Source organism: Rutidosis leptorrhynchoides, chromosome 4, assembly GCF_046630445.1.
Source record: "Rutidosis leptorrhynchoides isolate AG116_Rl617_1_P2 chromosome 4, CSIRO_AGI_Rlap_v1, whole genome shotgun sequence".
NCBI lineage: Eukaryota > Viridiplantae > Streptophyta > Magnoliopsida > Asterales > Asteraceae > Rutidosis > Rutidosis leptorrhynchoides.
Genome location: NC_092336.1, coordinates 504,532,570 through 504,553,503, shown reverse-complemented (window position 1 = coordinate 504,553,503; position 20,934 = coordinate 504,532,570).

Here is a 20,934-nt window from a genome sequence, read left to right as displayed (position 1 = left end):
TTTAGTGAATGAATTTATCATCACCGTTTGTTATACGACTAAGTGTTAGAGATTTGCCTGGCAAAAAACTAGTATCTTTTTTCGAAGAGCTGCAATTTTATTAAGATAAGAATCAGATATGTACAATAAATCACAAGATCAACTATTTATAACAAATTATACACTAATATAATATTAACTCAACATATAAACACTTTATGTACTATTGAATATACACATAAGGAGCCGATAACCATTGTAGCCAATATAGTTTTGTCTTCTGCAATCGGCAAGATATCTATTCGAAACTCTTAAGTTGTACCTCGTTTAAAACTATCGACCCACACCAACATTTATTATTACATACCTTTTGATTACGGGTTATCCAAATGATGTACCAGATAGTCCATTCTTTGGATATTATCATGTTTGAAATCCGCTACTATCTCGTTGCTAGTCAACGACTCTCATACTAATCAGTTTTCTCTAGGCCGAGGTATTCGACAAAGGGACCATTTGTCACCTTTCTTATTCATAACTGCGGCAGAAGGTTTAAACATCATAACAAATCGGCTACTGAAAGAGGGTTATTTGAAGGCATTGAAGTAGGAAGTGACAAAGTTGTTGTATCACATCTACAGTATGCGGATGATACCATATTCCTCGGTAAATGGAATCGTATGAATGCACATAACCTACAAAATCTCCTTAAATGCTTTGAACTAGCTTCGGGTTTAAAAGCTAACTTCCACAAAAGTTACCTATATGGTATTGGGGTGAACAATCTTGATGTGCAAAACATGGCATATCATTTGGGTTGTCAAGTTGCCACCTTCCCGTTTACTTACTTAGGACTACCAAGTTGCATGAGAATTAATAAATTACATAGTTGGAACCCGGTTATGGACAAGATCAAAGATAGATTGTTAAGTTGGAAAATGCGAAAGTTGTCATTTGGTGGAAGATTAGTTCTTATAAAATCGATCCTTAATATTCTACCATTGTATTATTTATCACTCTTTCATGCCCCGCCGTGTGTGCTAAAAATACTTGAGAGTGTGAGGCGTATGTTCTTTTGGGGCGGGGCAGATTCAAGTACTAAAATTTTATGGGTTAAATGGGGAAATGTTATCTCTTCTTACGATAACGACCGGGGGGGGGGGGGGGGGGGGGGGTTGGTTAAATATTGGTTCTTTAAAAAATAAAAATTAGGCTTTATTAGAAAAATGGTGATGAAGGTTTAAAACCGAAGTCAACTCCCTTTGGGTCAAAATTATTCAAAGTATTTATGGTTCGTGTGGCGGTTTGGAATTGGGGGACGAAATAATTCGTGCCTCAAAACCAACTATTTAGCGTTCTATTCTTTTGGCAAATCACGAGATACAAGAGCTGGCACTTTCATTAATCAGTTCGTTTCAACAGCATTTTGGGACGAAGACTGGATCGGGCAAAAAAAAGGTGAAGAACACATTCGCGAGGCTTCACAGATTGGAAAACAGGAAGGATGCGGCTGTCAAAGACCGTGTGGAAATTATTAATCGGGACTTGATTTGGAAGTGGGATTGATCAAGAGAATCGACGGATAGAACCGCAAGTGAATTGTCTAATCTTTGCAATCTTATTTTTGGTTATGCTTTCACGGATGGTAGCATCGATGTAACGACCCAACCCGTTATATTAAGAAAACGTACAAATTTTTTTTTTTTAAAAATATAACATGTCGTTGTGCACATCAACCATCAAATCATAATTAGTTGTTACATAATCCAAAAGGCGCGTACACTAAATTAAATGTTTACATCAACATTCGGGTACCGAGACCCATTTTACATTTCCCAAAAATATAAGTTTCGACCAATTAGTTTAAGTTCCAAACATCACCAGAGCATGGTTTGGGGTTAAACTACCCAAACATTAGGTCGAACTTCCAAAAGCATCCACTAGGCACTAAAGAGGAAAAGCCTAGTCTACAACTTTACCCTTGCCACGATCCGCGCCCGCATCTAAAAATGTAAACAACGAGAGAGTAAGCTAAAGCTTAGCGAGTAGAATAAATATATACATGCATATACAATTTACTTACACGCATCCACAACATCATGCAATGTATATAATCGCATATCATCCCTTATCAAAGCTAATACCGTCAAATCGTACGACTAGCAATCAACACTAGCATAATAATCATAATAATAATGAAATGCTAAACAACAACAAGTATTGTAACATCCTCAATCGGGCCTAGATGTAAGATTACTAGATTGTCCTTAAGTTAGTATTGTGTTACTATATGCTTTTATTTTTATTTAATATTTATTATTATTTAATGATGTGGTAATGACCAGTTCGTGACAAGGGTCACAAAACAGGTTTGTTTATTTAATTTGGACTCCGTTTGGGTTGCCAAATGATATACAAAAGATATCAGATAACTAATAAATACCCGTGTGTCACACAGTGTGGGATTTTAACCCACTTTAGATGGCTAGTGCTGTCCACTTTCTTGCATTTTCCAGACTCTTCCCAAACCACACCCGTTCTTCATCCCTTTCACCTAATCAAACCCTATTCCTCATTGTTGATCTTGAGCTCGAATTGGTCTTGAAATCATGTTCTTTACACTCTACTAATTCTTTTAAGGTATGAATCATGAGCTTTCATGATCAATTTAGTGTTAAAATGGTGTTTTAAGTATATTTGTTCAAAAGCTTGATTTTGTGTCAAAATCCATGGATTTGATGTTGTTATGGTCAAAACTTTGTGGGTTTATAGTCTATAACTTGTAGTTATTGAGTTATGGTAAGTTTTGGTGTCGAAAACGAGCTCTAGATCGAGTTTTGGTGAATTTAGCTTGAAGTCCGTAGGTTGTGTTCAGAATCTGCAGATGATGAACACAGTCGGCCGACTGTCGGTTGACAGTCGACCGACTGAGGTAGTGGACCGACCGATTGACAGACAACCGACCGACTGGCGAGTGAACCGACCGACTGAGTTTGACTTCCGGCCGATTGTGGAAATACCAAATAAGTCGACCGATTGGGAATGTGCCAAATAAGTGTTAAGCAAAAAATTTTAGCGGACAGTTTTTTGATACAAAAATTAATATATTGTGTTATTTGATGTTAACGAACAGAAACTAACTTGTGGATATGTTTTTCTCAGGAGAAAAAGAGAAAGAGAAGGTTCAGTGATTAGATAGCTGAATACCTTCTCGTTTGCTGGTATTTGTTGAGTGGGACTAACTGGAGAATATAGTATATAGAAGCATGTTATATTATGATTGCCATGCTTGTTAGATATACTTATTATTGTGGTTAGTTAGTACTTGTGATGACTGCATGTTAGTTGATGCTTGTCTGCTGGAGCCCGGTGCATCCCTATTGTGTGGTAGCCTCGGTAGGAGAGGTCAACCTGCGGGTTGGGTTCCTCTGTGGTAGCCTAGACAGCCGTGGTGTATAAATATGTGAATGACGTGTCCGTCGTGTGTGGATTATGTATATACATACGGTGGTGGAGGAACTTCTGGTAAGCCCCAGTCCGATCAGCTGATGGTTAATGGTTTGGCCGAGCCGCCAGAGTCTCTGTAGACGGCACTTGGGTGATGTTTGTATGTTAGACTATTGTGACATGATTAGTATAACGCTTTTGTATGCTATGGCCTGTAGTTAGTCGTACTCACTTAGCTTCGTGCTAATTCCCCTCCATCTCCTCCCTGCAGGTTGTTAGCTTTTGTAGATTGTGCTTTTGGGAGAAGACGGGCATGATGATGTTATGTTTGACAGGAGTCAACTCTGATGTTGTCTTGTTTTGTTTAAATAGTGATACTTTGTAAATGTATTGTAAATACGTTTTCTCCATATAAACAAGTATTCTGTAATGACACGTGACACTGGTTGTATTAACAATAGTTAATGTTTATTATGTAATTAATAAATGAATGCTTCCGCCACGTATATAAAAAAAAAAAAAAAAAAAATTTAGCGGTGTCACAAGTATAAACCATGGTTAACTAATAATCGTAAGGGAATGACCTCGCGAACAAGTCATCGGTGTTCATAACAACCGTTAGCTCTCAAAAACGGCTATGGTATGCTAACCCCCGAGGAGTTCCAAAAACGGCTATGGCATCACCCCCAAGTGTTTCAAAAACGACTATGGCATCACTTGATCAACGTGTGAGTAAAACACGGCTATTACTCACAACCATGTGCACAAACACGGCTATGTGCACAATTAATACTAGCAAATAAATCATATACATACATAAATATTCCACTCACCTTGTCGTCCTTGTGAGATTCCAACAATAAACTTGCGACCTTCAAAGGAAGTCACCTAATACAATTAAATGCCCAATTAATTCACTAAACAAGTTGGACTATTCACCAACTAACCACACTAGTGCATTTATGACCCAAAAGGCTATTTATGACCCATTTGCACTAGAATCACTAAGTCAAGGTCAAACTCACAACTAATCACTAAAAGCTAGTGATTATGACTCTAAGACCTCCATCAATACAATTCAACCCACTAGGTCAAACTTACCCATTTGACCCATTTCAAGTCAACCCTTAACATCAACAACAAATCCTTCACTAACACATGAGTGTGTTAGTGATCCAACAACCCAAACAACCCTACAAACTTCAAGTTTCATGGCCAAACCCTAGATTGTAAACCTTAGGGTTTCCATTCAAACATTTTACCCCAAAAATCGCCCATTTAACCCTAAAATAGGTCTTACAACAAACTCATAAACAAATCACTAGTCCTAAATCAACTAAAAGTTAAAACTCGGAATTAACACTTACCACCACTATCAAATCGTAGCTAAGAACGAGGAGAACAAATTTCCTTCTTGCTCCAAAGATCGAATCACAAAACTTCACCTTCAAATCTAACTTTGAATCTAAGAGGGTTTTAAGTTTTGAGAGAAAAGGGAGAAAGAAAATGGAAAAGAAATGAAGAAAATCAGCTATGTGGCTGAGATTTAAAGTCTCAATCTGATTCACACGTGAAAAGACGAAAATACCCCTTTTAAAAACTGAATTTCGGACCAGATTCACAGGAGTGTCGCGGCGCGACCCTAACTCCTCGCGGCGCGGCATTGTACACAATTTTCGAGCTGTCAAATGAGCCACCTGAACTTGATTCCCTTGTATACTCGCGACGCGGCCCCAGGCTCCGCGGGGCGACCGTGGGCGGCATCTGACCATTTTTCGCCAAATTGTTCCAACTATAGATTACACGATTCGTATACTAAATTCATGTATCATATATACATCTAGGCTTCACCACAAGGTCTCTCACGACTTGACACATCTTAAACCATGCATATACCCATACACGTATACATCCTCAAGTATATATATATATATATATATATATATATATATATATATATATATATATATATATATATATATATATATATATATATATATATATATACATACATACATACATACATACATACATACATATATATCGTGTACTACAAACTAAAACTTCATATTATTTAATCATCTATACACCCAAAAGTAAACGTCCTTAAGATAAAATACGTACCTTAGAACATGTATGAAAAAGGGATGTTACAACTCTCCCCCACTTGAATTGGAGCGCGCTCTCGCGATCCAAGCCGCATGACAACCCGGGAGATACACCAATACAAACTCTTCGAATTCCCATGTAAACTCGGAACCTTTACTACGACGCCATTGAACTTTAAAAGTCCTCACTTCTTTGCTTCTAACATTTTCACCTTTTCATCGAGTATAGCAATTGGCTCTTCCACATACTCTAATATGTTGTTTAGCTCAATCTCTTCTAATGGCACCAATGAAGAATCATCCGCAAGACACTTACGGAGATGGAAAACATGAAATGTATTATGGATCCCCGCAAGCTCTTCGGGTAATTCCAAACGATAGGCAACTTCACCAACCCGAGCTAAATTTTAAATGGCCCAATAAATCGGGGAGCAAGTTTCCCTCGTTTTCGGAACCGTATAATACCCTTCCATGGCGAAACCTTAAGCATCATCATATCGCCTTCTTCAAATTTGATCGGTCGTTTACACTTATCCACGTAAGAATTTTGTCTATCTTGCGCCGCTTTCAAACGAGCCCGAATCAATTCTATTTTACTATTTGTCTCTAGTACCAAGTCGGTGCTCCTGACTTCCTTTTGACCCACTTCACCCCAACAAATCGGGGTTCGACACTGTAACGACCCGAATTTTTCCGATCGTTTATTGCATATAAGATTAATATTTACATAAATTAAACCTTACCAACATGATAAGCAATCTAAATTGTTGAGATTTATGTTTTTGAAAAGAGTTTTACACAACGTTTGACAGTCCAATTTGACCGATGATATCACGAACTATATAACATACGATAATTATACGTCTGGGTATATATATGTATCTATATATATTTAACATGATCTAAGGATGTTTAACATCTCATTGTGTACTAATAACAATGAGTTGTAGGTATATTTTGAAACTACTAACTTAAGTTTTCAAAACGATAACTATACGTAACGTTCTTTGACATAAATACTTATAATCTATAATACTTATACATGCATCATATAGATATGTATTTAATCACTTTTAAAGGGCTTACATACATAAAACAATATAAGTATATTTACAAAAGATAGCTATATTTGAATCCTCGTTCCGTTTTCTCAAAGATTTCTATACGTATACCTAGGGTATATGTACCGGTATCATACCCATCTTCTAGATGTATTTACTATTGGTATATACATGTCAAATCAACATCTATTCAGCTCTTATTCATGCTCTTAAGGCTAGGTAATTAGAATTGGAAGTATGCATGACTAATTTTACAAAATACCAAAATGAAAATTTGTCCATGTTCCCCATTTTCACGTTTTTAAGACCTCCCCCCCATTCCATTTCTAATTCAATATTTTACCTTCATTTCCTAGCTAAACACACACATATTCATGAGCCTTAAACACCTTAAACATCTCAGCAAACAACCATGAAGATCTAGCTTCAAAAACAACACTTAAACATCATAAGAAAATCTTTCCAAGATCACTTCAAAAATTCTTCCAAATTTACAAGTTTACTTCCAACCTTTTGATCCAACTCCACCACTCTTTTGGTTCTAGGATTTTACTCATCTTTTACAGCAATCTTGTCCAAGTAACTTGAGGTAGTAACCTTGTTCATAATTTTATTCGATTCATATTTATATAGCTATCTTATTTTGTGATATAAAATTTTAACAACAAGAACATAGTTTGAATGATTTCAAATTTGTTCGCAAACTAAATAGATCCTTCTAGCTTAACTTTTAAAATACTTCAAAACTTGTAATATATCATAATGATATGCTAATTTAACAAGATACAACTTGTTTTTACAAAGAACACCTTAAAACTGAATCTATGTCGTCGGAGTGTAACCGGAGGCTGTTTTGGGTTGGATAATTAAAAACCATCTTGAACTTTGAATTAGAAGTTCATGTTCTGGAAAAATGATATTTCTTATGAATATGTTAAAACATAAAAATTTCATGGTTTAATTCAAAGTATAAGTATTTTTAGAAAAATGACCATTAAATGTTGTTTTTATGACAAAAATGATTACTTTCATAAGATTCACCTAGAGTTTGGACTATAACCTGTGATTCCAAATGTAAACCAAGGTATTTACAGTTCATATTCTTAAAATTTGACTCGATCCAAGGAAGTGGCAAGTTGAATCAACAAAAACGGAGTTGTAACGAAGAAACTACGACTAAAATAAGATCGGGTATCCAAAGCTTGTTTAACAACGAAAATAATTGGAGAAAAATTAAATAAATCATATCTTTCCTAATTAATATGATATTTCATATATATTTACTCATGATTTAATTTTATATATTTCAGGACCACCCGTAAACAACACGAGAAGATTAATCATAAGACCTCATGTATGTACGCAACACGTCATTTGACAACACGGTACTTTATGTACGCAACACGTCATTTGACAACACGGTACCGTGGGTCAAGATTAATTCCGATCAACATGAATACGATGGGGTCTTTATTTTTTTTTTGCAACTAATTGTGGACTACTAACATCGGACTGCTAACTACGGACTAAGAAATTATTAAAAGTATTAAAAGTGTATATATGAAACGTTTATTTCTTAAAAAGAAAATATGTTGATATATCATATATATGGTTAGGTTCGTGATATCTATCGGAGACCAAGTCGAGTTAAATACCTTCAAGGAAAAGGTGAGTATATAGTCCCACTTTTAAACTCTAAATATTTCGGGATGAGAATACATGCATTTTATGATTTACGTTATGGACACAAGTGATTAAAAATATATATTCTACGTTGAGTTGTACCACTGGCATACTTCCCTGTAACTTGGTAACTACTATTTACATGAGGTATTGTAAACGCGAATCCTGTTGATAGATCTATCGGGCCTGACAACCCCAACCGGACTGGACGACCAGTATTCAACGGTTGCACAGTACTTCGTTTCGGTGACTACACTTGGTACGGTGTAGTAAGATTTCATAATAAAGGGAATATGCGACGTTGATTAAATGTTAAGTATGGTTATCAAGTGCTCAACAACTTAGAATATTTTTATTAAAACGTTTATATATGAAATCTTGTGGTCTATATTCATAACGCTGCCGGCATTAAACCTATATCTCACCAACTTTATGTTGACGTTTTAAGCATGTTTATTCTCAGATGATAACTAAAAGCTTCCGCTGCAACGTGTTGAATTTAAGCAAGATCTTGAGTATGCATATTTGTGTCAAAAATAAAACTGCATATCGGAGGATTTGTAATGTAAAATATGTTGGAGGTCGTATTGTTATTATCACATGTAAAGTTGTAAGTCTAAGATTATCGCTAAACGATAATCATTATTAAGTTGTTTAAACCTTGTATTTGTAATAAAAGCTATGGTTTGTATTGTAAAAACGAATGCAGTTTTTGAAAAATATCGCATATAGAGGTCAATACCTCGCGATGAAATCATATGTTATTGTATTCGTCCTTATGGTTAAGGTCGGGTTATGACAGACACCTTCTACCATATAACATCTCATATGGTGGCATTCCAATACTAGTGTGAAAATTATTATTGTACGAAAATTCCACCAATGGTATATGTTCGTCCCAACTTCCACCAAAATCTATTATGCATGCTCTCAACCTATCTTCCAACATTTGATTGGTACGCTCGGTTTGACCATCCGTTTGAGGATGATACGTCGTGCTCATATTCAACCTCGTACCCATATCTTCATGAAACTTTTTCCAAAATCGAGAGGTAAAACGCGTGTCCCGATCCGAAATGATAGATGCGGGAACGCCATGTCTCGATATCACTTCTTTAATGAACATTTTCGCAAGTGCCTTCGACGTAATTGCTTCTTTAATAGGGAGAAACAAAGCATTTTTCGTCAATCTATCAACGATCACCCAAATAGTATCGAATTGGGTTCTTGCCGTAATCGGCAACTTGGTAATAAAATCCATGGTAATATGCTCCCACTTCTACATCGGGATTTCTAGTGGTTGCAACTTACCATACGGCTTTTGGTGTTCGGCTTTAACCTGCAAACACGTGACGCATTGCTCAACATACCTAACAACATCACGTTTCATGCCCGGCCACCAATATTCTTTCCTCAAATCAAGGTACATCTTTGTCGCACCCGGATGAATGGAATACTTAGACTTGTGCGCTTCATCAAGAAGCACCTTTCGGAAATCCCCCATCTTTGGTACCCACACTCGATTTTGAAAGGACAACAACCCGTGGGGGCCTAATTGAATAGACTCCGTTTGTCCCATGATTCGTTCTTCACGCTTGTTGTTAACGAAAGCTTCAATTTGAGTCTCACTAAGCTTCACAAGAAAATCATTAGTAATAGTCATACGTAACAATCCTAATCGTAACGCCGGGTGTTGACTCTTTCGACTTAACGCATCCGCGACTATATTCACCTTGCCCGGATGGTAAAGTATCTCACTATAATCCTTCACCACATCCATCCATCTACGTTGACGATAATTCAAATCCCTTTGATCAAAAAGATGTTTCAAACTCTTGCGATCCGAATAAATCGTACACTTGACACCATACAAGTAGTGGCGCCAAATTTTCAAAGCATGGACCGCCGCCGCTAATTCGAGATCGTGCGTCTGGTAATTCTTTTCATGTTCCTTTAATTGCCTAGAGGCATAAGCAATCACTTTACCCCGTTGCATTACAACACACCCGATCCCATTTAATGAGGCATCACAATAAACCGTCATATTCTCAACACCTTGTGGCAACACTAAGATCGGAGCTTGACATAAGTTCTCCTTTAACAATTGAAAAGCAATTTCTTGATCGTTCTCCCAATTGAACCTCATATTCTTCCTTGTCAACTTCGTCAATGGGGAGGCAATTTTAGAAAAGTCTTGGATAAACCGATGATAATACCGCCAATCCGAGAAAGCTTCGGATTTCCATAGGTGTAGTCGGTTGTTCCCAACTCTTTACCGTCTTTATCTTCCCCAGATCCACTTGAATCCCTTCCTTGTTCACAATATGGCCAAGGAATTTCACTTCCCTTAGCCAAAATTCACATTTTGAGAATTTAGCATACAATTTCTCGTTCCGAAACGTTTTCAATACTTTACGCAAATGACGTTCATGTTCTTTCATACTTTTCGAATAGACAAGTATGTCATCAATGAACACAATTACCGACTTGTCCAACCCACTCGGTTCATAAGGTCCATAAATGTCGCCGGTGCATTCGTAAGACCGAAAGGCATCACTACAAATTCAAAATGCACATAACGAGTTCGAAAAGCTGTCTTCTCAATATCTTCCTCACGGACCCGCATTTGGTGATAGCCGGACCGTAATTCAATTTTCGAAAAATACGTTGCACCTTGTAGTTGGTCAAACAGATCGTCTATCCGAGGTAATGGATAACGATTCTTGATCTTCACTTTGTTCAACTCCCTATAATCGATACACATCCGCATACTACCATCCTTCTTCTTCACGAATAAAACCTGAGCGCCCCATGGCGAAGCACTCGGTAGGATAAAACCCTTTTCAAGCAACTCTTGGGTTTGATTTAACAATTCTTGAATTTCCGTTGGTGCTAAACGATAAGGAGTTTTAGAAATAGGAGTAGCCCCCGGAACCAACTCAATGCGAAATTCAACTTGTCTTTCCGCCGGAACACCCGACAAATCGTCCGGAAAAACGTCTTCAAATTCACTAACCACCGGAATTTTACGAATGGATGGTGGCTCTTCACGAGTATCAACCACATGGGCAAGAAAAGCCATGCCACCACTAACAAGGAAACGACGAGCCCGTGCATAAGTGCATAATGGCACAAGTCTTCTCCGTTTCTCACCATGAATAATTAATTCTCCCCCACTTGGGGTCTTCACACGAATAGACTTTTCATGGCATGCAATATCGACTCTATAATGATCGAGCCAATCCATACCAATGACGATATCAAATTCACCCAAGGTCATCGGGATGAGATCAATTTTAAAGGTTTCAGCACCAAACACAACATTACAATCTTTACAAATATCAACCCGTAGCACCGTCCTACCATCCGCTATTTCGACTTCTACCGGATGACTTAACTTAGCTAGCAGTTTATCAAGCTTAGACACAAATCATGGAGTCACAAACGATAAATTAGTATCGCTATCAAATAGTATCCTTGTCGGATTAGAATTAACCATGAAAGTACCTGAGACAACTTCGTTAGATTGTTTAGCTTCATCGTTTGTAGCGACCCGACAAAATCGTCATTTACGGCGCCGTCTACTTAGGTCCCGTTACGTGGTCATAAGTCTTTAAAACAACGTTTGACCAAAAGTATGTCGCATTCATTTCAAAAGTAAAGATGTTTCAAGGTTTACAAGGTAGTTTGACAACTAGTTACATAACAAAGTTTAAAGTACAATTTAAACATATGCGACACAAATGAAAGTAGCCAAAAGACGCTCCACGTATGCATGTTTACTCAACATCCAAGCAAGTATCAAAAGTAATGAGCGAAAGCATCACAAAAACGTTCAAGGACCTGAGAAAAACATAGAAATCTGTCAACGAAAACGTTGGTGAAATCATAGGTTTAAGTAAGTAAGTACAAGTGAACCACAAGATTTGCAACAATGATGTAATAGTAATACATTCCAAAAGTTTGTTTCACGAGCACCCAATTATCAATGCTTAACATTCCTTCCATAGAACCCCATCACAATAGTGTTAGAACATACAATGTTTCTCGAAAATATATTTCATTCGTAAACGGTAGCGAACCGTTTAAATGAGGGTATGTCAAACCCATATAGCCATATAACATAAGTTCTCGCTTACACCCGGCAAGTGTAACTAATGATAATCGAATTGAGGATTTTTGTTCAAACTCGTATGTAGAATGTTTGTTTTCCTGTACTTGTGTTCACTTAGTAAAAAGAAACGTTTATGTTTTCTCATCCCAAATGTAAGTGCAAAAGAGTAAAAGTGGGACTATGATCTCACCTTGTGTGCACGAGTAATAAGTACTTCAACAAGTAATGTGTGCAAAGAACAATGCTAGTCTTGACCTAAACAAATAGGTTTATATCAATATTCTTAAACACGATAAGTCAAAGTGTTCAATTAGTCCTATGGCTCGTTAAGACTCGATCATAATAGCATGTGAATCAAATTGTCATGTTTCATGCAAGGTACAAGTATAAAAGCATGTTAGAACGATTGCACAAATATTTGGTTAAGTTTGATTAAAAGTCAACTTAGGTCGGGTCAAAGTCAACGAAAAAGTCAACACGTTCGGGTCGGGTCCCGAACTATTTTTCTGAGGTTTTTAATCATATATGAGCATGTTAGAACAAGTTACATGTGAATCGGAGGTCCATAGCATAGCAAACATTTTCCGTAAAATGACCAATGAAGACAGAAGCCTGCCAGTGTAGCTGGACGGCGTCCAGATTGTCTGGACGGCGTCCAGCTTTGAAGGATGGGACGGCGTCCAAATATCTGGACAGCGTCCAGCTTTGAAATCTGGGACGGCATCCAAGGGTCTGGACGGCGTCCAGATTGGTATTCAAGTCTGATGCAGAAAACTTCTAAGTGCACGAACCAAAAACCAAACTAACACATTTTATGATCCGCAAACAACCAAAACATGTATCTTATATCATCGGAAAGGTATTTTGACGAGGAAAACATCTAAACACATTTCATCAATCACATTTACCTTTACAACAACCAAAATCACATTGAATGCTCAATCATTTAATGCATTCAAGTTCATAAATGCAAATCAATGATTCGGCAACCAATTTACATGAATGATATGTCGTCTCGAAGGTAATCAAGCATACAATACAACCTAATACTTACTAATAACATTTCATGTCATTCCAAGCATCAGAAGTCCATTTCACATTCATCAAACCCTAACCCAATTTCACCAAAATCACTAATCAAGTTCATGAAGTTTTCTAAAGCAACCTACACATCAAATTGAAGATAGTGATACTAGGAACACATTTTATACTTGCACTTTATCATAACAACAACATTAAATCATCCAAAACTCAAAATCAAGCACACACTATTCATGTTCATGCTAGTTACACTAAAACAACGAGATCGAGCATATAAATCATATATTCATGTTAGACTTGAGCCATAGACACTAACTAACAACTTTATAAGTTAAAAACATCAAGAACACAAAATCTAGTGATCTTAGAAAGTTACCCAAATGTAATGAAATTGGTATGGAATCGAAGAGGAAGTTGCAAGGATTCCAAAAATGTAATTTGTTTTGCAAAACACCCGCTAGCTCGGATTTGGATGATGATTCTTGTTGGTGTTCTTTGAGAGAAAAAAGGAAGTAGTAAAAGATGAGGATGAAAATGAATGGATGAAAGGGGTTTGACCCTTTGACCTAGTCAAGGGTTTGATCCCTTGTCAAGTTTAGTCCCTCAACTTTCGTTCGGGTGCGTGAATTACCTAAACGAGATAATTTAAAACGCGTATTAACGGGAGATGTTATAAACATATAACGGAGTTTAAAATAGTATAACGGAAAAGTAAACGGAAAAAGGCGGGATGTTACATTACCTACTCCTTAAAAGAAATTTCGTCCCAAAATTTAAGTAGGCGTAGCAGTCGTTGTTTCTTCCTCTGGACCTTGCATTTCCGAGTTTACGAATAGATGAGGATATTTCCTTTGCATTTGATCTTGTCTTTCCCAAGTAAACTCGGGTCCCCTTTTGGCGTTCCAACGGACTTTGACAATTGGAATTCGGCTTTGTTTTAACGTTTTGACGGAGGTGTCCACAATTTCAACCGGTTCCTCCACGAAATGAAGTTTGTCATCAATGGTAAGCTCCTCGAGAGGAATGACGATATCGGGTTCGGCAAGGCACTTTTTCAAGTTGAATACATGGAAAGTAGGATGAACGAAGTTCAATTGAGGCGGACGATCTAAACGATAAGCAATGATTCCAACACGCTCCAAGATTTCGAAAGGACCAATATACCGCGGATTTAATTTCCCCCGTTTTCCAAAACGAATTACACCTTTCCAAGGTGCGACTTTTAACATTACTCAGTCGCCGACTTGAAATTCGAGGTCGTTGCGTCGTTTATCGGTATAGCTCTTTTGACGACTCCGGGCCGTCTGAAGCCTATCTCGGATTTGTACGATCTTCTCGGTGGTTTCGTGAATGAGTTCGGGTCCAGTGATTTGCATGTCGCCTACCTCGGCCCAACAAAGAGGTGAACGACATTTTCGGCCATATAGCGCTTCAAAAGGTGCGGCTTTAATACTGGCGTGATAACTATTGTTGTAAGAGAACTCAGCGAGAGGTAAGTGCTTGTCCCAATCTTTTCTAAAATCAACCACGCAAGCTCGTAACATGTCCTCCAAGGTTTGAATGATGCGTTCGCTTTGCCCATCGGTTTGGGGATGATATACGGTGCTCATGTCTAAACGCGTTCCCAACGCTTCTTGCAAGGTACGCCAAAACCTAGAAACAAAACGGCCATCTCGGTCGGAGATAATCGATAAGGGTACACCATGTCGGGCTACGATTTCTTTAATGTAAAGTTGTGCTAGTTTCTCCATGTTGTCGGTTTCCTTCATGGCTAGGAAGTGCGCGGATTTGGTGAGACGGTAAACAATAACCCAAAAAGTATCATAACCGCCAACCGTCTTTGGTAGTTTGGTGATAAAATCCATCATTATCCTTTCCCACTTCCATTGCGGGATTTCGGGTTGTTGAAGTAGTCCGGACGGTCTTTGATGTTCGGCTTTGACTTTGGAACATGTCAAACACTTGGCAACATAAGTAGCTACGTCCCTTTTGATGTTCGGCCACCAATATTGTTGTTTAAGGTCGTGGTACATCTTATTGGCACCGGGGTGAATCGAGTATCGTGACTTATGTGCTTCATCTAAAATAAGGCTTCGTAGGTCCCCATAACTAGGCACCCAAATCCTCCCGGTGAAATATCGGAGTCCGTTTCTTTAACTTCGAATCGAGAGGTGAGGACGTTCAAGTGTTCGAAAGAGATGTTTTCATCCTTGAGAGCCTCGTCTTGGGCTACTCGAATTTGGTTATTAAGGTTGGTGTGGATGGTGATGTTTAAAGCTCGGACACGAAGAGGCACCGCTCTTTCTTTTCGACTTAAGGCATCGGCTACTACATTTGCCTTTCCGGGATGGTAACGAAGCTCGCAATCATAATCGTTTAAAGTTTCAATCCACTGTCGTTGTCTCATGTTTAGTTGTTTTTGATCGAAGATGTGTTGAAGGCTTTTGTGATCGGTGAAGATGGTACTTTTGGTTCCATAAAGATAGTGTCTCCACATTTTAAGTGCGAAGACAACGGCTCCGAGTTCGAGATCATGTGTCGTATAGTTTCGTTCATGAATTTTGAGTTGTCGAGAAGCGTAAGCAATGACTTTTGTTCGTTGCATCAATACACACCCAAAACCATGTTTCGAGGCATCGCAATACACAACAAAATCATCGTTGCCTTCGGGAAGTGACAAGATAGGAGCGGTGGTTAGCTTCGTTTTCAAGATTTGAAATGCGGATTCTTGTTCGGTTGCCCAAATGAATTTCTTTCCCTTGTGAGTTAACGCGGTTAGAGGACGAGCAACCAAAGAGAAATCCTTGATGAATCTACTATAGTATCCGGTAAGACCCAAAAATTGACGAATGTGAGTAGGAGTAGTAGGAGTCTCCCATTTACTAATGGCTTCGATTTTTTATGGATCGACTTTAATACCTTGATCACTTACAACATGACCAAGAAACTGAACTTCCTTCAACCAAAATTCACACTTGGAGAATTTGGCATAGAGTCGTTCTTGTCTTAAAAGTTCAAGCACAAGTCGGAGATGTTCCTCGTGTTCTTCTTCATTTTTAGAATAGACCAAAATATCATCGATGAACACGATAACGAATTTGTCAAGGTACGGTTTGCACACGCGGTTCATAAGATCCATGAACATTGCCGGTGCATTAGTGAGACCAAATGGCTTGACAAGGAATTCATAACTACCATAACGAGTCCGGAAAGCGGTTTTGGAGACGTCTTCCTCCTTAACCCTTAGTTGATGATAACCCGAACGGAGATCGATTTTTGAATATACACAAGATCCTTGTAATTGATCAAAGAGGTCATCGATGCGAGGAAGAGGATATCGGTTCTTAACCGTCAATTTATTCAGTTCACGATAATCAATGCACATTCGTAGGGATCCATCTTTATTCTTAACGAATAAAATCGGAGCGCCCCACGGTGAATGGCTAGGTTGGATGAAACCACGATCGAGTAGTTCTTGGATTTGACTTTGCAATTCTTGCATTTCGGATGGAGCGAGTCTATATGGTACATGTGCTACGGGTGCGGCTCCCGGAATAAGATCGATTTGGAATTCAACTGGTCGATGAGGTGGAAGACCCGGCAATTCGTCGGGAAATACATCAGAATAGTCACTAACAATTGGCACATCATCGATGTGCTTCTCATCGGACTCGACTTTCTTAACGTGAGCAAGGATCGCAAAACAACCCTTACGGAGTAGTTTTCTAACTTTAAGGCACTAAACGAGGTTGAGTCCGGTGCAACTCTTATCGCCATAAACAATCAAAGGTTCACCATTCTCGATAGGAATTCGGATTGCGTTAAGATCACAAAGGATGTGAGATTTCATTTTGGCTAACCAATTCATACCGATTATTACATCAAAGCTTCCTAGTTCTATGGGTATCAAGTCAATTTCAAACTCATTATCCAAAATGTTTAATGTGCACCCCCGGTAATATGTGTCGGTACTCAATAGTTTCCCGTTGGCCACTTCAATGGTATAAGTGGTATCTAGTGGGAGTGGTGGAGTGCTAAAAGAATGAATCAAAGTCTTGGATACAAAGCATTTATCGGCACCCGAATCGAATAAACAAGTAACATAAGTTTTGTTGAGAAGAAACGTACCCGTGACTAATTCATTATCATCTCGGGCTTCCTCGGTGTTGATGTTGAAAGCTCGGCCGCGCGTATTGGGGTTATCTTTCCTCTTCGGGCATGCATTTCTATAATGGCCTGTTTGGCCACATTCATAACAAGTGCCCGTTTTTGGTGCATTGGGCCCCTTTCGAGCGATGGGGGCAACACTTTTACACTCATTGGCCTTATAACCAACTCCTTGGCACCGGTGGCAAATTAACTTACCACATTCACCAAAGTGATGTTTGTTGCATTTCTTGCAAAGAGGTAGGTTCCCGGCATAACCCTTCTTGCCGTCGGAGGTGTAAGGCTTCTTAGAAAAGTTGTTGTTGCTTGTTTGGGGGGCTTCCCATTTTCTTTTGTTGTTACCCGACTTATCCTCGGCTTTAGGTGCCGGCACTACAATTTTGTCCACCGTTTCTATCAATTTGCGGGCCATGTTCAAAGCTTCTTGATGATTAGTGGGTTTGGATGACATTACTCCGTGTTTGATGCTCTTTGGAAGACCATCCATGTAAAGTTTAACCCTTAAAGCTTCGGGGTTCACAAGATTTGGGCACATCAAGGCTAGTTCGGAAAATCATTGATTATAAGCCTTGAGATCATCTCCAACCGCCTTTAAAGTTCTTAACTCTTGTTCGAGCCTTCGGGTTTCTTCACGAGGGAAATATTCGACAATCATCTTTTCCCTTAAGTCGGCCCAAGAGAGGGCGTGAGCTTCATCGGTACCCACCGATTGTACATATGTGTTCCACCATGTGAGGGCGACACCGGCGAAAGTGTGAGTGGAGTTTTGACCTTATCTTGGTCCCGACAACCGTTTATGCTAAAGAGGCCCCCGTTTGTTCGAACCATCGAGTGAGAGTAACCGGTCCCCCGGTCCCATCAAAAGTATGAGGTTTGCACCCCATGAAAGCTTTATAGGAGCATCCCTCGCTTGAGTTACCGGCCCCTTGATTGTTGTTGTTGTGGTTGTTGTTATTGTTGTTGTTGGAGGAGTGACCGGCCATGGCCGCATCCACGGCGGTGGCTATCATCCGTTGTAGAGCTTGTTCGGGAGTTTCATGGCGTGGCACACGACGAGGAGGCATTGTTCCTTCAAAACACAAGAATACCGTTGATTAGTATTTTTTTAATAATATTAATCATGATATGGGATAAAGATAGAGAAGAATTTTCTTGACTCGCCTTAAATTCTTTGTGTCATAATGTCGGAACGTTCATATGAGTCACCGTAATATAATCCCGGAAATTATATTACCCTAATTCATATGTGCATTCGACATTACTTCACTAAGTCAAGGTGGCGCGTCAATCAAATTAAACAACGTGAGATTAAGATGAAATAAAAGTAGATATGAGTAGAAACGTTCGAGTATGGATGCACAAGTAGTCAAGTAATTCCTACTTCAAGTCTATATGCCGGTTGTAGTCTAGACTCACTAATGCACCCTATGACTCGTGGTTGACACCAATGAACTCTAAATCCCTACAACCAACGCTCTGATACCATCTGTAGCGACCCGACAAAATCGTCATTTACGGCGCCGTCTACTTAGGTCCCGTTACATGGTCATAAGTCTTTAAAACAACGTTTGACCAAAAGTATGTCGCATTCATTTCAAAAGTAAAGATGTTTCAAGGTTTACAAGGTAGTTTGATAACTAGTTACATAACAAAGTTTAAAGTACAATTTAAACATATGCGACACAAATGAAAGTAGCCAAAAGACGCTCCACGTATGCATGTTTACTCGACATCCAAGCAAGTATCAAAAGTAATGAGCGAAAGCATGTATCACAAAACGTTCAAGGACTTGAGAAAAACATATAAATCTGTCAACGAAAACGTTGGTGAAATCATAGGTTTAAGTAAGTAAGTACAAGTGAACCACAAGATTTGCAACAATGATGTAATAGTAATACATTCCAAAAGTTTGTTTCACGAGCACCCAATTATCAATGCTTAACATTCCTTCCATAGAACCCCATCACAATAGTGTTAGAACATACACTGTTTCTTGAAAATATATTTCATTCGTAAACGGTAGCGAACCTTTTAAATGAGGGTTTGTCAAACCCATATGGCCATATAACATAAGTTCTCGCTTACACCCGGCAAGTGTAACTAATGATAATCGAATTGAGGATTTTTGTTCAAACTCGTATGTAGAATGTTTGTTTTCCTGTACTTGTGTTCACTTAGTAAAAAGAAACATTTATGTTTTCTCATCCCAAATGTAAGTGCAAAAGAGTAAAAGTGGGACTATGATCTCACCTTGTGTGCACGAGTAATAAGTACTTCAACAAGTAATGTGTGCAAAGAACAATGTTAGTCTTGACCTAAACAAATAGGTTTATATCAATATTGGTAAACACGATAGGTCAAAGTGTTCAATTAGTCCTATGGCTCGTTAAGACTCGATCATAATAGCATGTGAATCAAATTGTCATGTTTCATGCAAGATACAAGTATAAAAGCATGTTAGAACGATTGCACAAACATTTGGTTAAGTTTGATTAAAAGTCAACTTAGGTCGGGTCAAAGTCAACAAAAAAGTCAACACATTCGGGTCGGGTCCCGAACTATTTTTCTGAGGTTTTTAATCATATATGAGCATGTTAGAACAAGTTACATGTGAATCGGAGGTCCATAGCATAGCAAACATTTTCCGTAAAATGACCAATGAAGACAGAAGCCTGCCAGTGTAGCTGGACGGCGTCCAGATTGTCTGGACGGCGTCCAGCTTTGAAGGATGGGACGGCGTCCAAATATCTGGACGGCGTCCAGCTTTGAAATCTGGGACGGCGTCCAGATTGGTATTCAAGTCTGATGCAGAAAACTTCTAAGTGCACGAACCAAAAACCAAACTAACACATTTTATGATCCGCAAACAACCAAAACATGTATCTTATATCATCGGAAAGGTATTTTGACGAGGAAAACATCTAAACACATTTCATCAATCACATTTACCTTTACAACAACCAAAATCACATTGAACGCTCAATCATTTAATGCATTCAAGTTCATAAATGCAAATCAATGATTCGACAACCAATTTACATGAATGATATGTCGTCTCGAAGGTAATCAAGCATACAATACAACCTAATACTTACTAATAACATTTCATGTCATTTCAAGCATCAAAAGTCCATTTCACGTTCATCAAACCCTAACCCAATTTCACCAAAATCACTAATCAAGTTCATGAAGTTTTCTAAAGCAACCTACACATCAAATTGAAGCTAGTGATACTAGGAACACATTTTATACTTGCACTTTATCATAACAACAACATTAAATCATTCAAAACTCAAAATCAAGCACACACTATTCATGTTCATGCTAGTTACAC